General features: G+C 39.1%; 1 protein-coding gene across 7 annotated transcripts in view; it reads left to right on the top strand.

The window, feature by feature from the left end:
- The window catches only part of LOC124867993, a 40,759-nt gene that overhangs the window by 953 nt on the left and 20,117 nt on the right, over window positions 1-19,689 (top strand). Inside the window, exon 1 of one of the 7 annotated variants that reach the window (XM_047364758.1) lies at window positions 651-1,112. The exons of 4 other annotated variants lie outside the window; for them this stretch is intronic. The gene's annotated coding sequence lies outside the window, so the exon portion shown is untranslated. Of the gene's footprint in view, window positions 1-650; window positions 1,113-11,439; window positions 11,568-19,689 lie in introns of those variants that run through there. 2 more of the 7 variants (XM_047364753.1, XM_047364757.1) reach the window with 2 other exon arrangements.

The raw sequence follows: 19,689 nt of genomic DNA, 5'->3' as shown, positions 1-19,689 counted from the left end.
TGTTTTAAATGAAATGCATGAGTCATTATTAACCTTGTATGAATCAGTGGGAGGAGGAAATGCAAATGCTTTTTATGTTTATTACATTTAAAATCTTTTGTTATATCACACTATTTATTATACCAGGTTAGGTTAAGAAATACTATGAAATGTTCCCAGAGTGAAAGCTAAATTTGATAAAACAGCCTTATCCTAATTTAATACCTTGCATCAGTCTGAGTACTGCATTATAATATAAAGCTCTTGAAATTTTAATTGTTACTGCTCTGCAGCAAGAAATAAACCGTCAGAAACATTATTTCCACATGTTTAAACTGTATTTGTTTAATCCAGGGCATGCACCATGCACCGTGTTATGAACCTTTCCATCTGCCTGGAAGTCTCTTGTTGGCATGGTTTCTAAAGACCCCGACCTATGAACCAGGAAACAAACACTGAACGTTAGACTGCAACTTTATTGGCCCTCAAGCAGCTGGAAAATGGCTCCAGGTCTCTGTGTCAAGTTGTGACAAGTATGAGATCCACAAATCATCACTCTGTCTTTAGTCGTTGGTAAAATACTTTATTCTGGTCATGTTATCAGTGTACTGTGTCAAAAAATATCTGGAGGACAAAAACAGGAGGACAGCTGGTGAGAATCTCCACCTAGACTATTTTCCCCAGTTGATCTATGATCCAGTTGATCTCAACCACAGGCGGCGTTGGTGGAAATCAGGAGGGAGGGGAGAGTGCGTCTGCATCCTGACATGCATTCAACTTGCTCTCAGATGTCTCACATTAGTCGTGTATATTGGATTAATTCTGGACACTATAACTCTTCTTTTATTAACCAAACTCCCAGAACCTTCTCTGGAAAAAATAAGATCCACAGCTTACAGAAAATCTCAGTATTTTCAAAGCTTTTCTCTTCTAGAGTACCTTTAATTCAGTTTCTGTTGACAGGGCGAGAACAGTTATAGTAGCGAGCTGCTGACAGGGAGCAGATCTGATTTCAGCTCAGTCATTTTGGAGAAAACATCTTTAGCTCCGCCTCCATCCTACATCCTCTGTCTGTAAACAACCTCTTCCACAGAGTGTTTGTTTCCCGCTCAGGAGAACAGATCTCTCTGGAGGTAAGAACATTTGCATGCAGTTATTTATCCAATGCTGAGTGTGTCTTTCTGTGTCATATCGGGGTCTCTGTTGTGTGCAAAACTGGAATACATTTTCCAGTTGGTGTAGTTTGGCAGGGGTGCAGCTGTCAGCTGATCTAAGTTTTGGAGCAAAGTTCACAGAGCTGCAGCTGCTTTCAATGCATGTCTGCAAAGTCACATCTAGACTTTAAATGTTCTGATCAGATGGTGAAAATTCATGATGATCATACGTTAGTTGTTCTAACTTGGGTGTTTGGGCTGCAGGAGCTTCATGTTACTGTCTGTGGTTAGATGTTCATGTTCCTGGTTTTACTTCCATGTTTATGTGACTCTGCTGCAGGAACACTGGGTACCAGCTTGCAGTTTGCACCGTGTTTTTAGATCTACTGACTGACTGTATTGTTGTTGCTCAACCAGTCTGGCTCGGGTTCAAACCTGCTTGAAAGGGAAAGAGTTTCAGAACTCAGAGTATAAGAAAATACTACAGCAATGAGTTTTCCACCCTTCAGAAGCTGAGTCCTCCTGTCTTTCTATTATTCTATTATTATTCTATAATTATATATTATTATACTTTCTAACGGTTACGGCCCAGTTATGTCTTTGGGTTTTTTTTCTTTCAGGGGTTTGGAAATGGGCCTGCTGTAGGTGGTGCTGGTTGGCCTAATTGCTGCTGCTGCTTAAAAGCTGCCATGTTTGCAGCACAAAGGAGGCTCTCTCCCCTGATCGTTGGTTGTCAGGTTGGATTTTGGCTTTAGGTTATTGTTGGTTATTTCTGGGCTTTGATTAATCTTAATTTTGGTTTTTCATTTCCAGGATTCCTTTTTAGGTTTCATTTCTTTAAATTAACAATCCTTTTGTTTTGTGAGAAAATCCTTGTGTGGTGTCCTTAAATGTTACCCCACCAAACGTAACACCACACATCTGACTCTGCTGCTGTTCAGGTGTGTTTTTACCTGCATGTTGTCTGACAGGTTTACTGGAACCTGGAGGGGTTTTATTTGTTCCGCCTTTTATCAGAAGATTCTGCTGTTTGCTGAGTGTTGCTGAATGTTTTTCAAACGTTTTATGAATTTATAATACATTTTTAACATTTCCTCATTTGCAGATACTAAAGTCTGTGAAGTTTTATGTGTCACTGAAGGCTGCTTTGCTGAGAATCTGCCTGAATCGGTCTTTAAAGACAGAAATATTCTTTTCTTGCAAAGCCATGAAGTTTCACTCTCTCTTCCTCTCCTATCAGAGCTTTCTGCTCATACAGCAGAAAATTTTATTTTTGCACACTAGATAGCGCAGTTGTCACATAATGTTTCCTGCATTGCTGAATGCAGCAGCCGGAAGACAAAGACACATTTCATGTTTTTACTGGAGGATAAACGATATCTTTGTTCTAAACTTACCCCCAAGTTAACTTTTTAAAATGTTTTTTTTTTTTTTTTTCAGATTTACTATTAGAAAATAAACTCATAAATTCCAAGATTCCTTATTTTGTGGATGTGGGGGTTTTCTTTAAAAGCTAGAGGAGGAAATTATCCAGGTGCATGGAGTCCAGTTGAGAGGAAGTTGCCTGTGGAGGTGAGAGGTGTTTCCAACTTGTAATGTGTTGTGAGGTTGAAGAATGGATGAAGAACAGAGAAACTGGTTGTAGGTCTAAATGAGTATGGAAACAAACTGGGTAGACCTGTTAGGAGACGAGTTTAGCCTCTAGATGGAATCATCGTTTAACCTTTCATCAAAATGAATCAGGAAAAACTTTACTGCCAATGTTTCACATGTAAGAGGAATTTGCTTTGGTGGAACACAAAGACAAACATCCAGCCTACATAAATACATTTGGAAATATGTAGTTAAAAAAACAACAAGTTAAGTAGGAATGTTATGAGAAAAATGGAGCACCGTGGCATATATTAAAAATATACAATAACAACAATATAGAATTAATTTAAATAGTATTTACATATGAACTCTAATGGCAACCTGGTGATGTCCTAAAAATACATATAATTATTTTGCTCTGTATTTGATTTAATAACAAAATATAGAGGGAAATAATACTATGTGTTATGTGTGTTGCTGGCGTTGACTTTGCAGCAATCCCTCATACTGAGCATGCATGTAGCGACAGTGGAGAGGAAAAACTCCCTTTTAACAGGAAGAAACCTCCAGCAGAACCAGAACCAGGCTCAGTGTGAGCGGCCATCTGCCACGACCGACTGGGGGTTTGAGAGAACAGAGCAGAGACACAAAGAGAACAAAGAAGCACTGATCCAGGAGTACTTTCTATGGGAAGGAAAAGTAAATGTTAATGGATGTAGCTCCTTTAGTCGTTTCACCTAGAAAGAAAGAACAGATAAACTCTGATCCAGTTTTCAAGGTTAGAGTCTGAAAGAGAGAACATAGAGTTAGTCACAGTAGAAGCTCAGTCAGTAGCCATGTCTAGGAGAGAGAAAGGGTTAAACACTGAAAGACAGGGCCATGTGGATCATTGGTAGAAGGTGTCTCAGGTAGACACAGAGTCAGGCCAGGTGTAGCTTCTAGGAAGAGAAAAGAGAGAACGTAAAGTTAAAAGCTGAAGTAACAGCAAATAATCCAAAATTGGAGAGTAGTGTGAGAATGTAGCGAAGAGAGTGAAAGTGATCATTATGTCCTCCAGCAGCCTAAGCCTATAGCAGCATAACTACAGAGATAGCTCAGGATAACCTAAGCCACTCTAACTATAAGCTTTATCAAAAAGGAAAGTTTTAAGCCTAGCCTTAAAAGTAGACAGGGTGTCTGCCTCACGGACTAAAACTGGGAGCTGGTTCCACAGGAGAGGAGCCTGATAACTAAAGGATCTGCCTCCCATTCTACTTCTAGAGACTCTAGGAACCACCAGTAAACCTGCAGTCTGAGAACAAAGTGCTCTGTTAGGAACATCTGGAACAATCAGATCTCTGATGTATGATGGAGCTAGATCATTAAGGGCTTTATATGTGAGGAGGAGAATTTTAAATTCTATTCTGGATTTAACAGGGAGCCAATGAAGAGAAGCTAAAATAGGAGAAATATGATTTCTCTTTTTAATTTTCATCAGAACTCTTGCTGCAGCATTTTGAATCAGCTGGAGGCTTTTAACTGCATTTTGTGGACATCTTGATAGTAAAGAATTACAATAGTCCAGCCTTGAAGTAACAAATGCATGGACTAGTTTTTCAGCGTCACTCCTGGACAGGATATTTCTAATTATGGCAATGTTCCGGAGATGAAAGAAGGAAATCCTAGAAACCTGTTTAATATTGGATTTAAATGACTTGTCCTAGTCAAAGTTAACACCAAGAATTTTTTACTTTATTATCAGAGGTGAATTTAATGCCATCCAGGTTAAGTGATCGACTAAGCAGTTTCTTTTTTAAAGACTCCGGTCCAAAGGCGACAACTTCTGTCTTGTCTGAATTTAGAAGCAAAAAATTTAAAGTGATCCAAATTTTTATGTCTTCAAGACATGCTTGTTGGGAGAATGATTATTGATTGATTAATATTGATCAATAATTATAATTACAAATCATAATCTGACAAAATCAATTTCTTAACCATAAATCCTCATTTATGAATCGAGACCAGAGATGTTTCTGGTGTTGTAATTGTGGCTCGACGCCTCTGACAATTACAACCGTTAAATACTCCATAATAATTAATAACTATTGCCGGAGATGTCACTGTTTAATCGACCGTTTCTGCCAAAACGTGGGGAACTTGAACCTTATTTTGACTGACACATCACTTTTTGCACACAATGAAATACCAAGCGCTCTCTCTTTATCTATGTGAATATTTATTAATTTTCACCTACTCAACATGCTAAATTCTACAAACACAGGGGTAACACATCTAAATAAGCAAAATCAACAAACGGTAGTGGGTATGTATTGAGTCAACCAGCAGTTTATGGCACAACAGAGGAAAGGAGAGGATATGAAAAGGGGGGTGTGGTGATGACTGGTGGGGGGGGTTGGAGTGCAGCTTAGAGTGTCTTTTATGATCTTCTGATTATAAAACGTCCCCCCTTTACTCCTGACCACAAAGGATTGATAACTTTTGGTGGCAAGCTAGCACAGTGAGATTGAAGACAAAGGTAAAATGGAGAATTTTACCATGAGGTCGTTTTAACAGTCCAGTCTTGCAACGCACCTGCGTCCAGATAGTGAACACAGACAGCTCTGGGGAACACGGCGGATCCCGATATTACATAACACATCAAAGTTTCAACAAGCAAGGTTACATGCACATATTATTCAGAACACATGAGATCCTAACCAGCGATTCTGATCGCTTCTACAACCTCTGACCCTGCCCAGGCCTTCTAATAAAGAAATTTAAAAAAAAGAAATGGGTTTTACTTGTGTCGTCTTCTTCCTGAGCGAGGGAATTCGAGCGAGGAAACGTGGGGTTAAGTTAATGTGCGTCCACAATTAACTTCAGGGGAACAGTCAGTCTTTGTCCTTTGGTCTTCTTGACAAAAAGGAAAAATATGATCTGACCATCAAAGTCGACTTGAAAATGAAACACGGTAGCGGTTCGTCTCTCCGAAACTCCGTGTCTCCAGTTACGTGTTAACTCACGTATTCGATTGGCAAAAGTGAAACCTCTGGCCTTCTTAGTCCACAGACTTCAGTTATGAATAGTTCGTTGTCCAACGAGAGAGAATGAATGAAACTCTGCACAGAGCTCTTCTCTTAAAGTGACGCTCTTCGATCCCTGGATGTGTTTCCAGCGGAAGGCAGTGTTTCAAACATGAGCGCCTCCTATATAGCATCCTGTGACGTCAGACTGGGGACGCCCAGTCATATCAGTCGCAATGCTTGATGGGATATGTAGGAGCGGGCTGTCCTGGGTACAAAATGGCCGATGCCATTGGAGGGGCACAGTGACGTCCAACAACGGGCAGATAATCCAATACTCAGCAAACAAGTGGTCCAACATGTTTGTAGTCTATCTAACTGGTTGGGTTCATCAGGATTTATGGATAAGTAAAGCTGAGTATCATCAGCGTAACAGTGAAAATGTATCCCATGCTGCCTGATAATTTGACCTATTGGAAGCAGGTTAGTCTGGATGAAATGAGGCTCTGCTGAATTATGATCAGTAACGTAGTTTCCTCCCGAGAGGCGGAAGCTAACAGCTATCAGGATAAATCTCAAACAACTGCAGAAGCTTCCATCTTTGATGCTGCTGAACAGCTGATCCAAACATTTACTGACTTACAGCTATCATAGTTTTATATTCTACTGATACACGCAGTTTTATTTTCAGTTGTTTTAAACTGCACAAATCAGTGTAATTCTGCAATTTGCAATTCTGTACAGCTGTACTAGTAGACCTCCTGGCTGGTACCTTATAAAGCTCGCTGATGATACATCCCTGGTCTTCAGAACAGTGAGAGGGATCATGTTCAGGTGTTGGATGAGTAAATTGGTGTGTGACGTTCCACCTGCTGTTAACGATGTCAAAGACAGAAGAGATGTGGATCGATTTTAGATAAAATCAGATTGTCAGGACCTACAGCCTGATCAACCATCAGAGGGTACCTCAGGGAGGTTCTAGATCACAGATTGAAGTAGGACAAATAAACAGAACTTATTGAGAAAAGCAGCAGATTTATTTGATGTTAACTGTAAACTGCTGAAGATGTTTTGTAGTGCTTATATTTTCTGATGCATGTTGAGTCCCAGCCAGAGCGAAGCAGAGTCATACGTGTCCCTCTGGGACGATGGATCTCTAAGAAGGATTTCATAAAGTAAAACATCTAAGATCACATCTCAGCCTTCTGGATCGTAGTCCAATAGATTTACTAAGTTCCTAAAAATCCCAACCATGAAAACTAAAAGTGTTCTTGAGATTTTGTTTTTCCTATTTGTTCCTCGGTTATTTCCATGAGAGCAACAATAAATATCAATCTATTAAAAATATTGATTAAAAAAGAGTAAAAACGTGTTTGGTAAAAAAGTTACTTGAGTACTGAGTAACTGTTTGATCAGAACATCTGATTTAATTTAAGAATGTAATCTGACATTGAATATAAAGTTGTGTAAAACATTCTTCTATTTTAAAGACTAAAATAAAATAAAATAATGACAGAATAATGTTCAGGCTGAAGGAACACATTTACAAATCAATATTTTTAATTAAATAAAACTTTTAAAATGAGTCCCTACGGTAGTTCATTTCTATATTTTAGAACAGAGCAAATATCTACTTTTGACTGTTTATTTTCTTGATCTCCAAACGCTTCAAGCAGCTCAGCTGATGGAAAACAGCATTAAAACAATGAAGCTGGTGAAGGAACATAACTGAAGGTGTCTCTGACCTGCATGTTGGTTCAAATATGTTCGACCTTCATAACCAGAGCTGGTGGAGCAGCTGGACATTTACTTCAATTAAGAGCAGCATTACTTCAAAATAATCTTACTCAAGTAAACCTGAAACATATGGTGCAGTAAAACTACTCCCAGAAGTACTTCTTTTCAAACCTTTACTCAGGTAACTGTTAGTATAACTACCCACCTCTGGTTCCCGTCCCCGGGACATTGACTGCATGTCTCCGTCTCTGGCCTACTTCCTGTCGAGCTGCTGATGAGTAAAGGCCACTAGTGCCATAAAACTTTTAATAAATATATTAAAATTAGATGTCTGTTTGTTTTTCAGTATTTGACGGGCTTTAACTGCAGCCAAGTTTAGTCACTTCCAAAAAAGACAAAAATTAATTTTCTATTCTTTTTATCATCCTTTTTATCATGATCACAGTAAATATCCGGAGGAACCTTTAAGTTGCTACCGGATCAGCCACCCACCAGAACATTCTAGCGGCTCCAGAACCTGTCAGTAAATGAGTCAACTGTGTTTCCGTAGTTAATTAGATGTGTGAGCAGACATCCTGTAGCTTCTTGTAAAACTTGGTGCTTAACACAATAAATACAGCAAATAATAACATGTTTTATGTTTAGTGTGAATGAATAAACTACATGATGTGAAAAGCATTGTGGGTAAAGAAGGAAGCTCCTTCCTGCATCTTCAGGGTCTATTTTTACTTCGTCTGAACTTTTTAATGCATCTGGATGCTCAGCAGTGTTTAAAGCAGTATTTTATGGCAGCTTTTATGTCTTGAATAGTTTATTCTGTAACTCATAGTTTTAACAGTTTAGCTGTGAAACATGTTCGCTGTCAGGATCTCAACTGCGTTTTCGCTCAGGGTTCAGCTTCATTCCTCCAGGTGAAGCTTTTTAACCTTCGTGTTTCTTTAGCTTGTTTCCTCCTGTGTCTACCTAAGATGTCCTCTTGAGAAACTGGCAGTAAAATGGCTGCAGAGGTGATGAGTCACTGGTCACATGATGTTGGACGGCAGCCTGATCCTAGAGTCCTTCTTGGAAGCCAGTTGGCTTTTTATCACATCTGCTTCTTACTGAAGTCTCAGATTCCTCTAGTTTTAAACGGTTGTTTCTTTCTCTTTAACAAAAACTTTAAAGTCAGTTTATTTTGTGACAGGTTGCTCAGATAGAATCATTCCCGACGGTACAACTTATTAAATCTTACATAAAACAATGAAAGCACATTAAAACCTGAACTAAAGGGGAAACAAAAGAGAAGCCAGTTTCATGTCTCCCACCAACGTAAAATCCCACAGGTCCCGAGCTCACGAAGGATCAAATTCAAAATGGACTCAAATTCTGCGTCATGCACCTAAAATATCATTATATCTACATTTGTCTAAGCAGTCGTTTGCATTTCGAATATATTTCATAAATTTGTACCCAAATTCAGATCTAAAAATCAGAAAACAGGCAAAAGAAACAACAAAAACCTTAAAGAGGACCTGAAAACATGGAGGATCATTCAATTTGATTTCTGTCTGTTTATTCATGTAATGTGTGTCGATGTATGATTTAAATGTCAGAATTATGGGACTAAAAAGCAGAAAATCAACAAAAGCAGTGAAAGTAAAAGGATTGTACACATTTTTGTTTAGTTCAGGTTCTTTCAAAGAGTCCGGCTACAAGTTAAGGAGCAACATGTTCTACGTTCCTAAAGTTTCTACCACTGTTGGATGAACATTTCTAGCCTGGGATGAGCCGTCATCGTTTCAGGAAACTAACAACGCCTCTGTTCACGGTAGAGCTGAAGGATTATTACATTATTATTATTAAAAGAAAGCAAATCTAATTGTTTTTATCTATTACACCCAGCAGCAGCATCAGCCATGGCTGAGGGAACATTTTCCTGCAGCTGCAGCGTAACCATATCTTACCCTAAGATTTCTAAGAGGCTAATTAATCGGATCTTAAAAGAGAATCAGGGTTCGTTATCGTGTGGATAAGGGGGTTCTTGTGTAAATCCGTCTCCAGTTCCAGTTTTCTACAACCTATGGGGACAAAAACATGAACCTTTTCTCACCATAACTAAGTACCTTTCAGCAATCCTTTATTACATGTTGTTTTTACCGTGTCCTCTCCGGCAGAATAGCAGTCAGAATTGAAGAAGCCCAGCAGATTTATTTTCACAAGGGGAGCATTACGGCTGTCGCTATAATGCTCCACTGTTATTCATAAAAGAAACTATTAGAAACTGCTTTGGGATTATTTCAATTGTTATGGACTTGGAGACAGAAACAAAAGGGGAAAAATAAGAAGCACAAGAGAGAGAGAGGTGGGGCAAAAAGGAGAGAAGGAGAAAAGAATAGAGAGAGTGAAGGATGAAGGGAATACAAGATAACACCCTGCTTGCTTCTACACCTGCAGAAACATTTATAATAACAGCTATTTTACTGAAAGGTGCACGGTACTCAACACCTGAATCTAAACACCTGTGGGTGTAAGTGTGAGTGTGCTTGGATATGTAAGGTCTAACTATAAAAATATGCTATAGTGAGTGTGAGGTACCACAGACCTGCCCCCTGAACCCGAGACAGACATGGAGGAGATCTGAGCCACAGACATCCAAAGGCCACCCCAGAGCACAGGAACCCCAGGAGAACCACTGCTGGGACTAACGCAACCCCCCCAAGAGAAGAGCAGAGGAGAGTCCAATGGAACCACCCAGCAGCCACGGTGCAGAAACCCCAGGAAGCTGCAGTGACGAGCCCACAGGCCCCGCCGGCAGCCATCTGAGCCAGAGCAGATTATTACATTTGAACAAAAAAAATGCTGCCTCAAAACAACCTTCTTTATTGTTGCAGCTTGTTGCTTCCTCTGACCTTACAGGCGTCTCCTGAAGCCAGATAATTTGATCATTTATACTCATCAGACCTGCAACCATTTTTTCTGCAGCCCAGAGCTTGTTGGCCTGTCAGAATCCCCAGAAATCAATTCTGGCTGCACTTCTTCTCAGCAGCAGATAGCTATGCCTGGTCCTAACTGGTTTTAATCAGGTCAGGGCTGGAATCACGGCTGGAAACCATCACGTCCTAAATGAACTCGCTTTCTTTGGATAACCACTTCCTGTTGCGTTGTGCCCTCATGCTTCCTGAAGAAAACTTACTCAACTCATGGAAATATGGAGTCCTGCAGCTCAGACATCTCTGCTGACTCATGAGAAGAACCACCTGTCCTGCTGCTGTGCTTGGATCGCTCATGGTTCTGTTCCTCACTCAGGTTTAAGCCTCGTGTTTCAGTCAGTGTGTCTGAATGAGGTTCATAAAACACCAGCTTTGTTACTGCTTAATGCCTGGACTCTAGCTTAAGAAAGTCCCTGATTTTCTGTATTTATGTAGAAGAACTGAGGTTTTTTAAAGGCGGGGGAAGAATTTGACTTTAAAAATAGCAGATTTGTTAAACATTTTTCACATATACACATATGTATGTATGTACATGGGTATGTATACATGTGTTTGTGTGGATGGACACAGAATATGTATATCTTTCTGTAATGTAGAAAGAATAATCGTAATAGATTGTGTAAAGGGGAAGTGTAAAAAATCTCTGCCTTTGTTTTTGTCTATATTGTTGTAAATATTATTGTGTTGGACTCTAGTAAGAATAGCTGTAGTTTTACTGCAGCTAATGGGGAACGGTAGATGCAAACTAATTACAAATGTATACGTCCATGTTCAATGATAAACGTGTGTGCATTTATATGGAGAGCTGTTTCATTCAAAATTAAATAAATAAATACTTCTATTAATAAATTATTAATAAATATTCCATGAAATAAAACAAAATAATTATGTTGAAAGAAATTTTTATCTTGTTTTATTTAATTCATTTCAAGATTTGTTTAATTACTTAAAGATGTATTTATTTATTTATTTCATAATGCAGTTTTATTTTGTGACACTTTTATTTTGTAAAGCTACCAGGGGCGGAATCCCCTGGTGCCAGACCGATGTTCTGTCCAGTCAGCATACATCGTCAGATCGAGATACGCGTACCGCAAACCGACAACTATATCTGTCTAACAAGCATGCGCAAGGTATGCCAATCTGATTTGTATTCTGTTATTATGTCATTATTGTTATAGGCTGTTGCTTTTAAATGATGATGTCTTTATTGGTTATTATTTAATAAATAGTGCTAGACCCATAACATAAGGCATGTCACAGCCCTAAATAATTATCCCGGGGCTCTTTATCATTACTTATACAAGTCTCTCAAAGTCCAGTTACAATAATAAGAAAATGAAACAAAAAACTGTTCAAAATACTTTACATATAAAACTATAATGTAGTGGTGTTTGCAGAAGCCTTTCATGTTAAAATTAAGCATTCCCTATGGTACATTGTTGCGGTAAAAATGGGTCTCTGAAAAATAATCCTCTAACTCGTTTTGTATTATTACAAATTAAAACAAAAAACTGGGTCTGGATTTTCAATCATTCTCAAAATGTCATGTTAGTCTTCACTTGTTTCAGACAATTCTTGTGTATTTTTTCTCTGCTTTTGACTTTAAAGACATTAAAATAAATATTGAAATGATTACAGAAGCAAACACTGACACTGAGTGCTGCAGAATATATGAAATCTATCAGACAAAAACATCAGATCTCTTTTCAGGACAGTCGATCTGTTATGATCTCTCACTGGGAGGCTGGAAGTAAAATGAATTGGATAAAAAGAGTGTGGGCAGGGCCCTGATTCATTTGAGAAAACGTCGTTTTATTAAAAAAAACTGCTTTGTCAGGACACTGAATGCGTTCAATGACCAGAAAAACACTGTTTTTTTCAGAGTTCAGTGGGTTCTCTTAAAACGCTGCATTAAACGGTCCTTAATGGGGATTTCACCGTATTTGACGACGTCCTGACTTATAAACCGGCGTTTTTTTGCGTGACGTTTTAACCAGACGCGTGGTAAAAAAAAAAAATAATAATAAAAAATGCACGTGGAGAGTCGTTTACGTCCGTGTGAAATAAATAAAGCTGCTCCTATGAGTATTTATTGCACATGTGCCTTTTCGGCAGAATTCTGACCTCATAGAGGATGTTTGTCACAGCTTGGAGAGTTACCTGGATGGGTGAAACCATCATCTCTATTTGTCTCTCAGAGACTGAGGATCTCTATCCTCATCTCTACCAAGAAGCCTTGCTTGCACTCTTTCACAGATTCCCACAATTATTGCATTGACTAACATGTCATCAGCATCAGCCTACTCAAAGTCCATGAAAACCAATCTTAAATCCTTTACAAAGTGGTCAAAACTTTCACTTGGGCCTTGCCACCTCTGTCTGAAGCTTTCAAACATGTCCAGTAGTTTAGTAGGGTTCTCTGTCTCACCTGGTCCAGGGTCTGCCTTGCTCATCGGTTCAGGTACCTAGCCAACCTGCTTCCTGCTTGGCCAATAGATCCGGCAGAGGCTGTCAAGAAGGAATGTGGCCTGACTTCTGAATCTGTTGAACTCCTGATATAAATCAGCAGCTCGGGGTGTTTAAACTGAGGAAAATAACCACAGATCTTACTAACTTGACAGACCTCTGACACCATGTACAATACAAGAAATGAACAACATTCCCACAAGAACAATATATTACCGGAATAATAATCTGAAGTATATTATGGAAAAAAGCAAAATCATGTCTTTTTATTCTGCTTTTACAATTTAGAGAAGTACTTTCCAGGTTCCTTTTTTATCCTTCCCTCCTGTGTTTCTTTTGTCGTGCCTTCTTGTTGCGGCGTTCTTCTGAGCAGGATGTTCAGGTCAACACGTATTTGATCCATTTCAAATGGAAACATCTCAGCAGAAACCTTTGGGATGATAACTGTGGTGAAACGTGAAAATAATGCGAGTTTTAGAACCAGCAAACCTGTTATTAATGTCTGGAGGAGCGGAGCCACCAAAGATGCAACCTGTTGTATTGATGAGCCTGTGCTTCATAGTAAAAACCGACCTGTAGGATTATGAATCAATGTTTTTCTCATTCTTTAGGAATTTGAGGGTTCCCAGATAAAATGACACAAGTTTCTTGGTTGTAGATTAAGCACTGAGAAATAAAGTAATATTACCCTCCTGACATATTTCTAAAACATAAAATCTGCTCGTCTGCAGAAGAGCTGAGAATATTCCTGGTAATTTGTCCTTCTGTGCGTCTTGATTCAGTTTCTATGAGGCAGAAATAAACTCAGAGTGACTCACTGTCTTATCTCCGGATAAGTGGAAGTCATTTAACTGTGATTAAATAAACCGCTCTGTAACAGAGGAGCTGCTGAACCTCTCACCACTTGTTGCACACCGGCCCACATGATAATACTATTTACACACTATTAAACTTTCACCACCAGCAGCCATGTGCTGGACGTCAGTGTTAATAGCAGGGGCTGGGAGATAATTTCCCATGATGCCTCTGTGGTTAGTTATTTGCCTCAGTAGTTAATTTATGTGGCTGGTTTTATATTTAGTGTTTAAAACATGAATCAGTTCTCTGAAGAGATAAACTTATATGGTTGTTTTTTTGGATGGAAACTCACTGTAAGGCCCAGAACTCCAGCAAACTGTTGTGAGAAGCTGCTGGACAGATACCCGAAATATCTGATCCAAAGGCGGTTCTGCCCAAAACTGAGGAAATGTGTAAGCATTTATAAATCTGGACAAATAAAAAAGAAAGTCATTTCATTATAAGTAAGTAAGTAAATTTGATTTACTTTTCACAGACACAGAGTCACAAAGTGCTTCACAGTGATCAAAACATTTAATAAAAAACATTAAAATGGAACAACATAAAGTAGCAACATTAGGTCAGTTAAGACTGGAATGCTCGTCTAAACAAGTAGGTTTTAAGGAGCTTTTTGAACACATCTGCTGAGTCCAGAGAGCGCAGCTCGAGAGAAAGTTCATTCCAGGGTCCAGGAGCAGTAGCCTTAAAAGAACGGTCACCCCTTGCTTTAAAAAGGGTTTGTGAAACCATTAAAAGGTTCTGTCCAGATGACCTCAGACTACGAGTCGAGCTGTAAGGCTTAATTAGGTCACAAATGTAGGAAGGAGCCTGTCCATGTAGGGCTTGAAAAGTTCGCATTAAAACTTTAAACTGAATACGATACATAACAGGCAGCCAATGGAGAGATTTTAACACAGGTGTGATTTTATTATTATTATTCTGTAATTAAACAAATAGAAATCATTCTCGTGATCCTAACTGATCTAAAATAGGAAAAGTTTAGTCAGACGAAGAAAAAAACAACTCTGTCTTTTATGTAGTGTATGTAAATATCTGGTTTCAGGTGCAATTCTGTCCCTCGTTAATTCGTTAAGTAACTGCCTCAGTTAAGGTCAGAGGTCATGATTCAACAATAAAAAAAGATACTGGGCACAAATGGCCTCCATGGGAGAGTTCCAAGGCCAGAACCACTCCTGACCTAAGAAGACACAACAATCCGTTTCAAATTTACCAAAAAACATCTTGATGATCCACAAGACTTATGGGAAAATAACCTGTGGACTGATAGGACAAAAATAAAAGCTGTGCCTCCAGTCAAACATGGGGGTGGTAGTGTGATGGTCTGGGACTGCTTTGCTGCTTCCGGAGCTGGAAGACTTACCGTGACTGACTGAGCCATGAATTCTGTTCTAACGGCAGAAAATCCTCTAGATGAATGTCCGGCCAGCAGTTTGTGACCTTAGCCTCAAGTTTAATTGGGTTCTGCAGCAGAACAATGATTCAAAGCACACCAGCAAGTCAACAAGTAAACAACATGATGGCTTTGAGTGGCCTAGTCAAAGTCTACACTTATATTCTATTGAGATACTGTGGCATAACCCTAAATAGGTCGTTCATGCTGGAAAACCCTATAATATGTCTGATTTAAATCAATTCTGCAAAGCAGAGTAGGTCAACATTCCTCCCCAGAGATGTTAAAGGTGGAACAAGTTTCTAGGTTCAGGAGGTGATTACTTTTTCACACAGGGCCCAGCTGGTTTAAAACAGTTACAAACAAAGAGAAAAGGGGGTAAATACTTTTCCACGTCACTGTACCTGGTCTTTTACTCATATATTTTTAAAACTTTGATTCTTACTGGAGTAAATTTTCATTTTTATATTTGCTGAGTGGATTATTTTTCTGGATTTTTTAAATTATATTTTGACCTCAGATTTTTGTACACACAGTCTTGATGTGGAGGTTTTGTTGCTTTAGCCTTTATTGGACACTTTTACCTCTCTGTTTGTCCATTAACTATAACAGATTGTTTCCATATTCACTGAGATTCAGTCAAACAGACTCATCATTGTTGCACCGCTCTGAATCAAACCAACTTGTCAGCCTGTAATTATAATCCCTGGGATACTGTTTAAAACCAACCCTGAGGGTACCTACCTCTTACTTTAGGTTGGTGTTTTCAGTTTGAATACTTCTTTGTACATTTATGAGATATTTCTGTTTGCTGTGTTGCACTTTCTGTGTTTTTACTGCAGATTATAATAGATAAACTGGTGTTGAAATACTGGAAGTCATTTACTGCACACTGAACAGTGGCAGGTTGTGGTTTTGTGTTTTGTGTAACCTCTGCAGTGTATTTACACGGCTGCCTTCAGAAGAAAGTCGGTTCAAAGCTGTCTAGGAGGAACGTGAGACCGAGACATCCAGCTCTCTTCCTCCGTCTGTGTTTTTTCTCAAGTAATTTATGGTTAATGATTTTCATCCACCGGCTGAGCTTCTAAAGGATTGTATCTATGCTCGTAGAGTGTTGGATAATAGCTGGGTTTTGCTTTTATGACCTACATTTAAGCAAATTAAAATGACAAACAAACTTCCTGCTGAACACCTCATACATATTAGGTGTGTCAGCTGTGGCCCCTTCTAGCTACTGATCAACAGGATGATGAGTCACTGGTCACAAGATGTGAGGAGGAGAAAAATTGACTTTTGTCTTTAGGGGCACTGAATGTTTGGAAACGTTATGATCCTAAAGAACTTTTCAAAAAAAGTCTGAATCTGCTTCTACAAACCTCGGCGTCTTCTTGTTGCATTGCTTCAATATCCTGAGATATTTTAAACATTTATCAGCTTCCTTTCTAGAACAGATGAACAGAACTGCTCTGTGTTTAGCTGTTGCTCACTGTGACTATTTTAGGCTGGTGTAAAGTTTTTTCAGTTTGATCCTAACCCAGAGCTTTAAATTCCTCCTTCTGTGATGGTGTGATGGTGACAATTAGCAGACAATGTGTACTTCAGGGTGTGTCTTTAGCTTTCAGGGGAATTTGGAGCCTGTTGCCATGGACACTTGGCATAAATACCCAACGACTACGTGCCGGCTGAGGTGGAAATGTCCAGGAATGTCTACATTTAAACTCTGAGGCCTGGATGTTTGACTGTCTTTAAAGCAACACGTAGATCAGCTATTATTCTGTCACTTGATGCACATGTGGTGAAAAAAGGTCCAACTAACAAAAGGAAAAGCTGACATTTTAAATGGAGCTCACTTCTCCAGCTTGTTCTGTTTTTAGGGACTTCCTAAAAGTAAAAGAGCTCCAGATGACACTTTTCACACAAAAATTAAAAATACTGAACCAGGATCCAATGAACTGTTGTCTGTGATCAACAGTCTGAGCTCCCAACATGGACAGAAGTACTGATCTGATGGTTTACTGTTATTATGATAAATGCATTCTGCGGTCTGTGCAAAAAAATAATCTCTCCCTGCTGGATCAGATTTCTCTGGTTTGAGGGTTTGTGTTTCCGGCTGAGGTGTAACAAGATGCAGACAACTGTTACTGTAGCTTTAGGGGCTAAACCACTTCCCGGCTTTCCTCTGATGCAAATTCTATGCAAATGTTCCTCACTGATTGGAAATACTGATCTGGATAAGCATTTCAGGTGAAATTATGATGGAACATAGAAAGTCAAACTATTGACTGTCTGGATCACAACTTCATACATTTTCAGATGTGCCTCCCTGATGAAGCTCTACTCCTGATCCCTGTAGTTTCTCTGCTTTCTGATCTAAAGACAGCTGCAGATATATTAGCCTGTAAGACGTGGTCACATTTTGTGCAACCAGATTTAAAAATTAAAGCTTGTTTTTCTGTGCTAAGTTGGTAAGTTTCGCCCTTTACATTGATGTTCACAGTGAAAGAGAGACTGCGTTGATTGCTGCACTTTCCTGTCTGTCATCTAGGCAGCAGCTGAAATACTTCTCATTAAATGAAGTCACATCCAACGTAAAGTGCTACGTTTCTACACAGCGAAAATAATTTCTTCAGTAAATGTTTCTGCACTTGATTAACTGAAGCTGAACTGAAAAACGTTACGAGCCAAATTGTCAACAAGTCATATCAAAACAGAGAGGAAACAGGCTAACGTTAGCCTAGCATTTAGCAAACTGCTCCACATGAAGTTATGAGCAGAAGCCAGACGTGAGGCAAGACTGGAGGTGTTTGTGTCGAGTCAGATACATCTTATAATTAAATTATGAAGGTCATATGCCGTCAGGACTTACTAATGGATATCTTTAACTTCGTGCTGAAGCAATATGTAAAGCTGACTTTCAGAAATAGCCGTCACTGTCAGGAAAAACGATAGGTGAGATTGCAAAGTCCGACAGTCACAGTACCAGCAAACCCCTGTAAGCTCAAATGACTTGGAATCGCTTTTCAAACAAGGAGTGTCCCTAAAACATCCCTGGTATGCTGGCAGGCTGTCCTTATGGGGTCCCCGCCCACCTGAGACCCTACCGGCAATAAATGGGTGTAAAGAAAGGAATAGATGGATTCCCTCTGTGATATTTCTAAAAATCTGTCAAAACAGGTTAATGTCAGCAGATATTTACCTGTGAACCTAACTTTGAATGTGTAGGAGAAACACAGAAACACAACAACCTGTTTCATCTGTTTAAATTTGAATCTGACCAGACAGATGAAGAAGACCAGGTTGAATTAGTTGTCTTTATGTACCTTCATGATTATTAGGATCGGTGGGGTTATGCAACACTGCAGAGCAGGCATGTGTTTGTTTAGAGAAGGAGACGATTTTCTGGCCCACGGTGAAAAGTGGCTCAACCATTTTAATGCCAGCTGAACCGGAGGTGATCCACAGTAGACACAGTGTTGTTGAAGACGATGGGAGAGGGGAGGCAGTGTGGTGGAAGTTCTCTGGAAGCCCACCATCTTTTCCACAGTCTTCCATGGCTCCCATCGGACTTTCTTTAGGATCCATTGCTGATTAGTTATTAAATACCTTGTTTTAGGCCATAAAAGAAGAAATAGTCACACCTCCATTCATTTTTTGGTACTGCACAGCTTTATAACACAAAGATTAGATTAAAAGTCTGACTTCCAGCTACTTTAGTTTAGATGAAACTGTGATGAAAACTTATGTCTTAATAATAACTGTAAGAAAAACAACTCAAACTCTGAATTTGATATAAATAAAATGTAAGTATTCAGGCACCTTGTGATTCCTGACTGCATGTCTGCCTGAAAGCATCATGAGGCATTCAGTGAGCTTCAGGATTGTTTCTGTCTGAATATTTAAGAAGCAAATGTTTTGACTTCTTATTTTGACATGAGATGATCCCATTTCCTGCTACAGCGAACACACCTGCCTGTTTTTCTTTCTGGTAGACGACAATCTGCGTGTGGAAAAATCTAAATCTTGGAAAGGGAACAATGCTGAAAACATGGCTTAGTTTATGAGGAAGAACAAACATCCTGACTGATAACAGGCAACACTGATGAATTATTCAAATAATCCAGAGCAACAATCCAGCCCCAGCTTTGTTTAAAGGCATGACAGGTTAACACTAAGCTACACGTTTACAGGAAGTCAACATATACTGTAGATGTCAGAGTCAGATCCACTTTGCAGCATTAACAATTAATTCAATATTAGAGACAATGTCCACCTCAGGGCATCAGATATTTGGTCTCAGATTCATTCAGGCTGTGAGCATGAGTAGCAGTCAGTATGTTACCTTGTCATGTTTCTGTGGTTTGATGCCATGTTACAGACGTGTTGAGGATTCAAATATGTTTCCTTTTTCTGTGGATTTGGCCTCTGTTTCTTTGGATTGTGAATAAAGATGAAAATATGGTATTAACTTTAACCGTGAAAATCATGAGTTGTGGATTTAAAGTCTGATTTCATTTAAATAAAATCCAGAGTTTATTTTT

This window comes from Girardinichthys multiradiatus, chromosome 5 (genome assembly GCF_021462225.1).
Source record: "Girardinichthys multiradiatus isolate DD_20200921_A chromosome 5, DD_fGirMul_XY1, whole genome shotgun sequence".
NCBI lineage: Eukaryota > Metazoa > Chordata > Actinopteri > Cyprinodontiformes > Goodeidae > Girardinichthys > Girardinichthys multiradiatus.
This window is presented reverse-complemented; position numbering and strand designations above follow the sequence as displayed.